Below are 13,475 nucleotides of genomic sequence, written 5' to 3'. Positions count from 1 at the left end.
TGGGGGCGGGGCCAGAGCTGCGCGGTAGGCGGAGCGGTGCGTGCGTGCGTGGGCGGTGCGCGGCGCGCGGGCCGTCCTCTAGCACACGCGACATTGGAGGCGGGTGTCTGACCCTTGGTCTACCGCTTGCTGAGGCCCCTTGCCCCTCGGGTCAGAGGCGCCTTTGCGCTCCGGTTCTTAGCCTTCTCTCGGTGCCCCGGCGACAGGTTAGCATCCCTGAGGCAGCCTCTTACCGTTGGCTGCCTGGGAGCCGTCCGCTCTGCTAGCAAAGCCGGCTGTGTTGAGGACTGCCCTTCCGGAGACCCCGGCGTGTGTCATCGCTCTGCCTGCGGGGGACTACCTGCGGGGCAGAAGGGGCCTAGAAGGCTTCGTCGTGGTGTGCGGTACTGTAGAAAGAGTGCTGCGCACCAGCCTCTGCTTTCCCCTCTGTAAAGTAGGGATGACGAAGTAACACGTGTATTAACCACAGCGCATAGGCTATGCGCAATAAATGCCCAATACTCTTGAGTGAAGAGTTCAGCTTCCTTGATTCAGGCCGATCCAGTGGCCGACCAGAGCCCCCCTCCCCCCTTAATTCTGTGGAGGAAGTTTGGGGTTATCTTACTTTGCACTATATGTTCTCAAATACCTCTTAAGAGAGGCCAGCACCCTCAGCCCACCGCACACATCTGCACCTAGAGCCCTTCTTGTCAGGTAGTTTGTTACTTTGGTGGCCCCAGTGAAACAAGCCTCCTGACAGTGTAACCTTGTGTGGTCGTCAACCCTGGAATCTGGACTGGACCTGTGATTCGATTTAACCAATGGCAGAACGTGGCAGAAGTGACTGTGCCAATTACAGATACGAGCTTTGAGAATACCTGGTAACCTTGATTTTGATTTTGATAATCCTGAGCTGCTCTCCCTCTTCCACCTTGCTGTAGAAAGATGACACAGAGACATAGAGAGGGAAAGGCCCTGAGACATGGAGAAGTCGAGACCCAGTTACCACCAAGAAGTGAAGTCCCAGACACATGTACCTGGAGAACCCATCCCAGCTGAGGGACCAGTCATTGAGGGAAGAAGCCACCTAGGTTGTCCCAGCCATCTGAGCTGTTCCTCATTACCTGGAACAGAGGTAAGTCTTTCCTCCTGTGCCTTTTCCAAAATCCTGAGAAACTGGCTGTCAGTTGAAGCCTCTAAGTTTTAGAGAGGTTTATTACTCAGCAATAGATAACCACACATTGTCTGACATAAGCCTTGTGTTGTGAGGAATATTCCTGTGTCAGCTCAGAGTTTGAGCACCATGCAGTCCCTGGGAAACAAAGAAATCCACTTTTGCTTTACCTTAGAGCTCAGAATTCTAGAATATACCCCCGTACTCATACCTAGGTCCGGACCTACCTTCCTGTGTATCCACTTCAAGGCAGGTGAAGCCTAACAGCCCACCAGTCTCCGCCCTCAGCTCTCCACCCACACATCCCTCCTATTGTTACACAAAACACATTGTTCAGCTTGGGCCCTACCACAGGCATTCTGGTTTGCAGGTGGTTTTTGCTGCAGTGTCCTACAGGGGCTGTGTAGAATGAGGTGGGAATGGAAGACATGGCCCTACCCTCTGGCAAGAACCCAGTCAGATGGAGGTGGCTTACATGAAGCTATGCCCTGGCTTCAGGAAGCACTGCTCTCCCTACTCCCCCAGGCCAGAAATGGAACCAGACTTTCCCTTCTTTCTTCACAGCAAAACCGAGGCCAGGCTGTGAAGTTTCACATAATTTTACGAATACTCAGAGGTAAGAGAAAATGGTTTGCGTCCACAGGGCAGCAATATGGCTGCCCTAGAACCTTGCTACAGCAAATGTTTTCCTCTTTAATCTACTCCCTTCTCTGGTTCTCTTTCCTTAGCCATGTTTTGCTCAAATGATCTTGCCTTAAAAAAAATGAAATCTGGGACGCCTGAGTGGCTCCGTCGGTTAAGCGTCCGACCTCCACTCAGGTCGTGATCTAGCAGTTCGTGAGTTCGAGCCCCAGGTCGGGCTCTGCGCTGACAGCTCAGAGCCTGGAGCCTGCTTCAGATTCTGTGTCTCCCTTTCTCTGCCCCTGCCCCGCTCACACTCTGTCTCTCTGTATCTCAAAAATGAATAAACGCTAAAAAAATTTTTTTTAATAAAAAACAAACAAAATCTTACCTTGACTATGCAGGGAAATACTGCAATCTTCTTTCTCCTTTACTGTTGTCAAAGAGTCTCCTGCACTTTATACTTTTGCATGGTGGAATTAAAGATGGCTACAAATTGTTTTGCAGTCCTTCCATGGAAAGATGGGGACTAATTCCCCCAACTCCTTGAATCTGGGCTGGTCTTAGTGTTTGTTGCACCAATAGACTGTGGTGGAAGTGAAATACTGAAACTTCTGAGTCAAGGTCCAAGAAGTTTTGCTGCTTCTTTCTGAGTGCCTTCGAACACTTGCTCTGAGGAAATCCAGCTGCCATAAAAGAAGCCCAGCTAATCTGATACTGCCATATTGCAAGGAAGCAGCCGCAGCCATTCCGGACCCTAGCCATTCGGTTCTTCCCAGTTAAGACCCCAGACACTAATGAAGGAGAGGGGGTGCCACCTCTGCTAACCCACCCAAACCACGGATACATGAACAAAGTAAATAAATGTACTTCTCTAAGCCACTAAGTTTGGGGATGGTTTGTTTTAGGACTGCAATAAATTCCCAAAATACTCTAACTTCCTGCCTCCAAAGATAAGAATAAGTCTTTAAGGTAAACTTGATTAACAATGGCTGTATAATTGTATATACATATAGGATGTACAATGAGTCATTTATATATAATACACAGAGGGTTCTGATCATTGGGTCATTCTTCCTGAAAAGGGTCATTGCAGCTCCAGAAGCATGTCTGCTGGACTCCTTACACCTTACCACCAACACTCTATGACTGTTCTATCTGAAATCCCACACCATCTTTTTCTCCACTAGTCCTTTCAAGGTGGCCACTTCCAGGACCTAGAAATTTTAATGTTAATGGCAAGGAATTCCAATGGCAAAAAATTCCTGGAACTGCTTTAAGTCCAGACTCCACATAACAGAGTCCTCACCAACTGCGTGGCCAAGGAGGTTTGTATCCACTAAGACGGTTTGAAGTTACCTCTGCCCATTTTTTCCTTCTTTTTTTTTTTTTTTTTTTAAAACTCAGGAAAGGCATTCTCTCTGTTTGTATGCCCTTTGCTCTCTCTAATTTCATGTCATCATTTTCTATATCTTTGCATTGTCTCCAGGTCATGGACATGGATGTTTTTAACAATTGTTTGGCTTTTACTCATGCATTGTCTTAGGTCAGTTTCCTTAGAAGCAGAGCCCGAAACAGGATTTATTATGAGAGTACTCTCTGGAGAAAGGCAATGAAGGAAGCAGGACAGATAGGGAAGGGAGCTAAGCAAAGATGTGGTCTTATCTGGAGTCAAGAGGCGGCCTAAACCTATGGAGAGCCTTGAGACATAGATTGTATCTAAGAGTTGATTCCACCTTGAGACAAGAAGGCATTGTTTTGTATACAAATCTCATTTGGCAGCCAGCCAACACTCACAGCCATAAGAAAGATCCAAAAAAAAATTTGGGAGGGGGATCAGTCTACTGTATACAGCAAATACTTATGGAGCACTGGATTGTACGGATGAACGCGCCCTGGTAAGATCTATCTGATCAAGCTGTCTGACCTTCCCTAAGTATCAAGAGACTTCACTCTGTGCTATTGGAAAAATCAACATTTTTTATGTCAAGGATCTTCTTATACTCTTCATCTATTTGGAACAAAGCAATTCCCTAATTATAGATATCAGAATCTTACCTAACATGTAAGGTACTATATTGCCTGTGAAAAAGGTTGATCCTGAGGGTTTGGAACAAACACAATGGTAGCAATGGTAGCTCCCGTGTGAAGGATAGGTCAACTTACAAACATAAGATCCCTATAGTACTTGGGAGGCTCTACAAGTAAATGTTCAGGGATCCTTGATCTGGGAGCATAGGATTAGCCCCCTTAGCTGTTGTCAGAGCTCCTGGTGGCTGCCATAGGTAAGCCCCACGAATACAGGAAGTGGCCTTTATATCAACTCAAAGGACAGAGGACTTGGAAAAAACCTTATAATCCAAGTTACAATTAGTTATTAAACTTAAAATGGTGCTTTAAAAGAAATGTCCACAGGGGTGCCTGGGTGGCTCAGTCAGTTTATAGCGTCTGACTTCGGCTCAGGTCATGATCTCATGGCTTGTGAGTTTGAGCCCTGCACCGGGCTCGGAGCCCGGAGCCTGCTTTGGATTCTCTGTCTCCCTCTCTCTCTCTGCCCCTCCCCAGCTCATGCGCTCGCGCTCTCTCTCTCTCTCTCTCTCTCTCTCTCAAAAATAAACATTCAAAAAAAATTTTTTTAAATAAAAGAAATTTCCACAAATTCTTTGATAGTCTCATTAAAAGTTGGAGTTTAATTCCTCTCTGTAGAATAAAGGCCAGACTTAGTGACTCTCTTCTAACAACTTGAATGTGGTAGAATTATACTATATATATTCTGAGGCTAGGTCATACAAAGGATAGTTTCTCCTTCCCCTCTTCCTCTCCTTCACATTCTCCCTCTCCTCCCTGTCCTTCTCTCTTCATTTGCTTTGGAGGAAGCCAGCCATCATGTCATGAGGACACTTGAGCAGCCTGTGGAGAGGCACAGGTGGGGAGGAACGGGAACCTGCCACGAAGAACCAGCACATACTTACCAGACATGTGTAAGACAACTTGGAAATGGATCCTTTGGCCCCTGTCAGGGCTTCAGATGATGCCAGTCCTGGCCAACATCTTGACTGAGACCTCACAAAAGACCCTGAGCCAGAATTGCCTAGTCAAGCTGTTCCTGAATTTCTGACCCATAAAAACTGTGAAGATAATAAATTGTCGTAGGCCGCTAAATTTGGGGGCAGTTCGTCTTACAGCAGTAGGTAATTAACACAGGCCACAAGAATTTGGAAGTCCCCCTAAATATACCCAACACCATAACAGAAGATACTACCATTGAGACAGTATGGCAAACCCGTGGAAGATGTCCATTTCCTTGTTTCCTGCTTTGGCTCATAGAGAAGCCAACTCTCTAAGCTGGCTCCCATGAAAGCCCACTGTGCTGGTGCAGCCAGAAACACCGTCTCTATTGCTAGTGCTTGCCCAAGGCACGGATATAAACTGCTGCCAGTGTTGTGATCAAGGCTCCTGATGCCCACACAGAGGTCCCCATCTCATGTTGCTGCCAAGCCATTGGCATAAACTCCCATCATCTGAGAAGCCACTGGCAGCAATGCAGCCTTCATTACAGGGAGGTGGTTCTTGTGTTCACTTGTACTATGACCGCGGCCAGAACCCCAGTATGGAGGAGGGGTAGCAGATAACCCTGTGTACAGAACCAGCTCACCAAAAGTATGGTCTGTGGCTAGAGATATGGCCCAGATTGCAGTGTTTATTTACCAAGTTAAACAGGCTAAAGCCAGATCAGCATATCAAAAATGACTCAAGCAACAGGGAGAGTTTAGCTATGAACTCAGTGAGTCAGGGTCAAGGGCATTGATTACGTACAGAGTTGAAAGAGGACAGAAAGAAAGCAGACTTGCAAGAGTCCTGGGCTTGGGGTAGCTTTGAAGTGTATTTCTATGGCCACTGGTCTGAACCTCCCATCCTTAGGGTTTGTTTGAAGCCATCACACCCCTTTCTCCCATATGCATTTCAAGGCTATAGCTTCTTTTTGTGTATGAAATTCTCACAGAATTGCCAGGGCTCAAGACTGTGTCTGATACTGGCAAGGGAGCTTGAACACTCTTCTATTAGCTTAGGTTCCCCGGAAAGAAAGCCCTGAGGCAAGAAGTCAAGGTTAATGTGGGATGTAATCCCAGGAAACAGGAGAGTAGGGAAGTGAAACAGGGAAGGGAAGAAAATCAATACAGAATGTGTTATTAGTCAGTGACTAGTGTGAGCCATTCCACAGGGAAATTCCACAGAGGGAACTCTGGGAAGTGGTACAGGACACATGTCTCAGAGAGGCTAGGGGGCAAGGGTGTTTACAGGTATTTATATACCAACTCCAGTCAGCCATTGTTAATATCTGCTAGGGGAGAGAGTGTTAATTACTGAGGGGACCAACACAGAGATAGAGACACTGGTTGATCAGTTTTTTATTTGTTTATTGACCATTTAGGTCTCCCCTTCTGTGAAGTGAGCATTCATATCCTTTGCCCACTTTTCTATTGAATTGCTTCTTTTTCTTACGGATTTGTGAGTATCACTTCTATATTCAGATACTAGTCTTTTCTTCATTATATGTGTAACAAATACCACTTTCTTTATAGTATCATCTAATAAATTATCTTTAATGTATATAAATTTATCAATCTTTTCTCAATAGTCTGTGATTTTCTTTTTTTTTTTTTCTTGAGAGAGAGGGAGCACGCCTATGAGCAGGGGAGGGGCAGAGGGAGAGAGAGAATCTTAAGCAAGCTCCATGGCCAGGGCCATTGAGGCCCTGAAGGGACTCAATCTCATGACAGCGAGATCATGACCTGAGCCAAAATCAAGAGTCAGACTCTTAACTGACTGAGCTTCCCAGGAGCCCTGGTAGTCTGTGCTTTTCATGTCTTGTTTAAGAAATCCTTTCCTACCTTGAGGTTAAAGAGATGATAATTTACCAGGAATTTTTGCTTTTTACAGATAGTTTTTTTTTTAATGTTTGAGAGAGAGAGACATAGCATGAGTGGGGGAGGGGCAGAGAGAGACAGAAACAGAATCTGAAACAGGCTCCAGGTTCCAAGCTGTCAGCACAGAGCCGGATGCAGGGCTCAAACTTGGAAATGGCAAGATCATGACCTGAGTTGAAGTCGGATGCCCAGCCTACTGAGCCACCTAGGCTCCCCTTACAGATAGTCTTTAATCCACTTGAAATGACTTAACATGAAGATGCAATATAGGAATTCAGTATTTAATTTTTATCATGGAAAATGCCAAACAGGGCCACCTGGGTGGCTCAGTTGGTTGCGCATCTGACTCTTGATTTCGACTCAGGTCATGTTCCCAGGATCATGGGATCGAGCCCTGCATCAGGCTTAGTGCTGAGTGTGGAGCCTGCTTAAGATTCTTTCTCTCTCTCTCCCCCTCCGCCCATCTCCCCTGCTCACACACACTCTCTCTCTAAAATAATAAAAAAGAAAATGTAGTTTGACATATACAAAAACAGAATCCTGCAATGAACTCAACACTCAGCTTCAACAATTATTAATTTATTTCAGTTGACCACTGCTGTGTAACAAATTACCCCAAAACTTAGCATATTTAAACAGTAATAAACATTTATTATCTTGCACAGTTTCCAAGAGTCAGGATTTTAGGAGTGGCTTAACTGGGCGGTTCTGTCTTAGGATTTGTCATGAGCCTGTGGTCATGTTGTCTGCCTGGCCTGCAGATATCTGAAGCCTTAGCTGGGGCTAAAGGATCTGTTCCAAGGTGACCCTCACCTCTGGCTGGTAAAGTGTCGCCAGGAAGCATCTGTTTCTTGCCACGTGGCCCTCTCCGCAGAGCAGCTGAAGTGTCTTCACAGCAGGGTAGCTGGCTTCCCCCAGAACAAATGATCCAAAAGAGCGCAAGGTGGAAGTTGCAATGACTTTTATTACACAGTCTTGGAAGACACACAAGATCACTTCTACCACATTGTGTTCATTACAAACAAGTCACTAAGTCCCATCCACATTCAAGGGGAGAGAAATTAAGTTCAAAGTTAGTGGATGTTTTCAAAATCAGCATATAACTGATGGCCAATCTTGTTTCAGCTATGCCTCCATCTACTCTCCCTTAAAAACTGGATTCTTTTGAAGAAAATTCCAGGCATCGTATTGTTTCATGTACAAATACTTTAGTATGGATTTCTAAAAGATAAGTCTTGAAAAAATGTCAAAAACACCATACCATAATCACACAAAAAGTTAACTTAACAATAATTCCTTAAGGTCACTAAAGACGTTCAGTCAAAATTCAATAGCATTCAAGTTCCCCTGATTCATTCCCTCTCCTTCTCTCCCTCTCTCTCCCTGTCCCACTCCCCCCCCACCTTTTTTTAATAGTTTATATCAGACATCTCTGTGCATAACTCCAGATCCCCTCAGGCTCACCTGTCATTTAATCCAGACTTTGCTGCCCATATCAGTTCTGCACAGGCTCCAACCAGCTGCACACAGGTGTGGCCTGGCACAGCTTCAGGGCTTCTCTTTAATGCTACAGTGTGGAATACTGTAGAAACCTGCCTGGCATGCACAACCCAAAAGTGCCAGGCACTTAAAACTCTTTGAGGCAAACTTTGACCAATGGATAACTGCTTTCCTTTTCATCCTGAGATCGACAGTCTGAAGACCCAGTATATGTAACTTCTCACAAGGTCTGTGGGATTAAGAAATCACTCTTCATGGTAGCCAACTTGATCATGCCTTCTTGTGCTTCCCTTTTTCATTTATTGTCCCTCATTCCTACCCTCTGAGATCACACTCTTCAATAAAGTATTGAATAAAGTATTGCACATAGTTTTTTGTTTTTTGTTTTTGTTTTTGTTTTTTTAAATCGGGTTCTCCTTTGCGGGGCACCAGACTAAGACACAGTTGGTCCCAAATAGGGCCTCTCTGATCTATAGCTTTCATCCTCTCCCACTTCTCCCTTGCAATTACTGGGTTTTTTTTAAGTTTATTTATTTATTTTGAGAGAGAGAAAAAAAAGCATGAGCAGGGGAGGGGCAGAGAGAGAGAGGGGGACAGAGAATCCCAAGCAGGCTTTTCACTGTCAACTCAGAGCCCAATTCAGGGCTCAAACCATGAGATCATGACCTGAGCTAAAATGGAATCGGATGCTTAACAGACTGAGCCACCTAGGTGCCCCTCCCTTGCAATTATTTTATTATCATAATAAATCATATTGTTTGTTCTGAGGAGTTTACCACATTCTAGATTTTGCTGACCTCTCTTGCTATGGTGTGTATCATATTCTCCCGTTCTCTGTATTTCCAAAACTGGTAGTTAGATCTAGAAGCTGGATCAGATTTAGGTTTGATATTTTTGGCAAGAATGTTTCATGGGTGGTGTTACATACTCCCCATTGCATCTAATTAGAATACATAACGTCTGTCTCTTTTTGTGATTTTAAAATTGATCAGTAAATTTAGGGGTAGTAATTCTAATCTCCCCATTATAAATTCCCCACTAGTCTTTCACCTAAGAATTTTAGCAGCCCAAGATAATCATGCCCTAGAACTGTACTGTTCAATACAATAGCAACTAGCTACATGTAGCTATTTAAATGTAATGAAAATGGAACAAAATTAGAAATTTAATCCTCCCTTCCCCCGAATAGCCAAAGAAATCCTGAAAAAGAAAAGCAAAGCAGGAGGCATCACGATTCTGGACTTCAAGTCTTATTACAAAGCTGTAATCATCAAGACAGTATGGTACTGGCACAAAAACAGACACATAGATCAATGGAACAGAATAGAGAACCCAGAAATGGGCCCACAGATGTATGACCAACTAATCTTCAACAAAGCAGAAAAGACTACCCAATGGAAAAAAGTATCTTTAACAAATGGTGTGGGGAAAACTGGACAGCAACATGCAGAAGAATGAATCTGGACCACTTTCTTGCACCATACACAAAAACAAATTCAAAATAGATGAAAGACCTAAATGTGAGACAGGAAACCATCAAAATCCTAGAGGAGAACACAGGCAACAACCTCTTTGACCTCAGCCGCAGCAACTTCTTACTTGACAATTCTCTGGAGGCAAGGAAAACAAAAGCAAAAATGAACTATTGGGACCTCCTCAAGATAAAATCTTCTGCACAGCTAAGGAAACAATCAACAAAACTAAAGGGCAGCCTATGGAATGGGAGGAGATATTTGCCAATGGCATATCTGAAAAAGGGTTGGTATCCAAAATTTCTAAAGAACTTGTCAAACTCAACCCCCCAAAAAACAAATAATCCAGTGAGGAAATGGGGAGAAGACACGAATAGACACTTGTCCAAAGAAGAAGACATCTAGATGGCTGACAGACACATGAAAAAATGCTCGACATCATTCATTATTAGGGAAATACAAATCAAAACCACAATGAGATACCACCTCACACCTGTCAGAATGGCTAAAACTAACAACACAAGAAACAGCAGGTGTTGTGGAGGATGCAGAGAAACGGGAACCCTCTTGCACTGTTGGTGGGAATACAAACTGGTGCAGCCACTCTGGAGAACAGTATGGTGAACTTTTTTTTTTAAGTTCATATATTTATTTTTTAGAGACAAAGCATGAGTCTGGGAGGGGCAGAGAGAGAGGGAAAGAGAGAGAATCTGACAGTGTGGGGCTCAAACTCATGAACCATGAGATCTTGACCTGAGCTGAAGTTGAGTGCTTAAGCGACTGAGCCACCCAGATGACCCACTATGGAGAACTTTTGAGTATTTAACTCAGATAGGTATTTACTTAGGTATTTACTTGAAGGATACAAAAATAAAGGTTCAAAAATACATACACCCCAATGTTTATAGCAGCATTATCAACAACAGCCAAACTATGGAAAGAGCCCAAATGTCCATCAACTGATGAATGGATAAAGAAGATGTGGTATATATATATATATATATATATATATACACACACATGATGGAATACTACTTAGCTATCAGAAAGAATGAAATCTTGCCATTTGCAATGATGTGGATGGAGCTAGAGTGTATTATGCTAAATGAAATAAGAGAAAGACAAATACCACATATAATTTCGCTCATATGTAGAATTTAAGAAACAAAACAGATGAACATACAGGAGGCAGGGGGAAGAGAGGGAAACAAATCACAAGAGACTCTTAACAATAGAAAACAAACTGAAGGTTGCTGGAGGGAGGTGGGTGGGGGTGGACTAGATGGATGGTGGGTATTAGGAGAGCTCTTGTTGTGATGAGCACTGGGCGTTGTATGTAAGTGAGAAATCACTGAATTTTACTCCTGAAGCCAATACTTCACTCTGTGTTAACTAACTAGAATTTAAATAAAAATTTGGGGAAAAAAATTAAAAAAAAAAAGAAATTTAATTCCTTGGTCACACTAGCCACATTTAAGTGCTCAACAGCTGCAGTGGCTACTCTGTTGAACAATGCAAATATAGAATTTTTCCATTATCACAGAATGTTATATTTGACAGAGCTAGCCTAGAACCACTATTTTGCTTTAGTTCTAATATTTACTATTTCTAGTATTTCATTTTATTTTATTTTGATTCATTTTTTCAGTAGGCTTCACGCCCAGTGTGGAACCCAACATGGGGCTTGAACTCACAACCCTGAGATCAAGATCTGAGCTGAGATCAAGAGTCAGACGCTTCACCCACTGAGCCATCCAGGTGCCCCTCTAGTATTTCATTTTAATCTATTCTCCTTTATATGTTTATCAGTTGTAATTGTTCTATAAAGAATAACATTCCCTTGTCAACTATTTAGTTACTCTGAGGTGTAGTTCATACAGTAAAAGCATGGTAAGTGTTTTTGTGCACCAGTATTTGCCTTTGTGCACCAGTATACAGGATAATGAAACGATTCCCTGGCATCCTCCAAAGTTGACCAAAGCATTTTGTTGTTTTTATTGTTTTGAATGTCATTGTAGATTCACAAACAACATACCTGATGTCTTTCAGTTCATTGTAGTTACTATTCTTTTTGATGTTCAAATTTTCCCATATGTTAATGGTTGTTTCCTACAGTAGTGTTCTATAGGTTTGTCTGTTTGGTTTTGTTTGTTTGTTTTCATTTCAAATACAAGATGTTACAGGCTCTTCTTGTACATTTTCTGCTTCAAATATGAAATCAGACATTTCTTCAAGTATCCTTTTTCCTTTTAGAGACAAATAGTATTTAGAGACCACAATCTTGATGCTAGGGGTACTTATTCCCAGTGACTTAGTTTTTTGTTTTGTTTTGTTTTGTTTTTTTAAGTATACAGAGCTAGAAAATAATCATTTTTATTTTGGGGGAAATATACCTTAGGTTCATACTGATGCTATAAATTCAAATTTAGGACTACAGAGTTATACTTCTTGGGAGTTTATGTTTGTATCTCTTTTGTCCTGGAGTGAGAATCTTGGTTTATTTGTTTTTTAATTAATTAAGAGAGTGAGAGAGAGAGTGTGTGGGCACATGCACACATGCACATGAGTGGGGGAGGGGCAGAGAGAGAGGGGGAAAGAGAATCCCAAGCATGTTCCACACTGTCAGTGCAGAGCCCAACACAGGACTGGATCCTGAGAACCACGAGATCATGACGAGAGCTGAAATTATGAGTTGGACACTTAACCAACTAAGCCACCCAGACAGCCCAGAATCTTGGTTTTTAATGTCATTGATACAAGTACGTGTATTCATTTTCTTTGTCCTGTAATAATTTCTCATTCAGCTATGCCTGTGTATTTATTGTTAAATATCTTGAATATCACCCCTTCACCTGTGACCTTCAAATTCTGTGAATTAATTGTTGTCTGCCTGCATTTCCACATCTGAGGAAGCTACTATTCTCCCACCACCCATGATTTCGTGAGCCTGTCAGTCAAGGAACTTGGCCTTCCCTTCTGCAAGAGTGGGAACGAATCCCAGGCCATGAGGGAGTTAACACCCCATGGGTGAACTTGGGCCAATGCAAGGTAAGAGACAGGAAGGAACCAGCACATAATCTTTCCTTCTCACTCCACAGTGGGCCATTTCAAAACATGGTGGGTTTGCATAGCTTTTTAAGAAGACTTCTCTGTAACTAAGCAACCAAGGATGGTTTCTTGAAGCTACAGGGAGCTCAATAATATACCTTCTTGTATTGCTTTTCTTCCTTCCGCTTGACTCTAACTTTTGCTCTACGATAGCACCTCCCGTTAATATCCTACCAAGAAGTCTTTGCCTTTTGCTCCGTTCTCTAGGAAATCCAGGCAAAGACAAGTTTCTGGGATCTTCTCCTTCAGCAAGGTAAAGAGCAGTGCTAGGAATTTATGTATTTAATAAGCATTCCAAGTGAGTCTTATGATCAGACAAGTATGACTGACACTACCTTAAAGCATCCTCGGGCTTCAGATCTCACATCAACAGGAAGTGAGCTGCTCATAATGTACAGAGTTCAGAAAAGGAATCCATCCAAGGAACCCTTTAGATGTGGCCATGGAGGACAGTGAATAAGGGAGGTGAGCACAGAGAGTAGCCTGAAAACAGTGAGGTGAACTGAGCAAGGCAGTTGTCTGCTGCCAAAGCACAGAGCACTCACTGCTCTTGTCTTGCAGGGGAATCGTGTGTGCTGGGAACTGGTGACTACTCCTTGATGTTCTGTCTTTCTTTCCTGTTCCAAATGTGAGGGGTTTTTTTTTTTTTTTTGAAGGAGGTTCTTCCATCCCTCTTCCAACAATATGCTTGTT

The 13,475-nt window shown here is 43.1% G+C and overlaps 1 protein-coding gene across 1 annotated transcript in view; it reads right to left on the bottom strand.

The window, feature by feature from the left end:
- ATRN (attractin) overlaps window positions 1–298 on the bottom strand; it is a 158,007-nt gene extending 157,709 nt beyond the window's left edge. Inside the window, exon 1 of the mRNA XM_042931504.1 lies at window positions 234–298. The gene's annotated coding sequence lies outside the window, so the exon portion shown is untranslated. The remainder of the gene's footprint in view (window positions 1–233) is intronic.
- Window positions 299–13,475: the final 13,177 nt, after the last annotated feature.

Source organism: Panthera leo, chromosome A3, assembly GCF_018350215.1.
Source record: "Panthera leo isolate Ple1 chromosome A3, P.leo_Ple1_pat1.1, whole genome shotgun sequence".
NCBI classification, from domain to species: domain Eukaryota; kingdom Metazoa; phylum Chordata; class Mammalia; order Carnivora; family Felidae; genus Panthera; species Panthera leo.
Note: the sequence above shows the minus strand (reverse complement) of the source record. Positions and strands in the feature narration are given on the sequence as shown.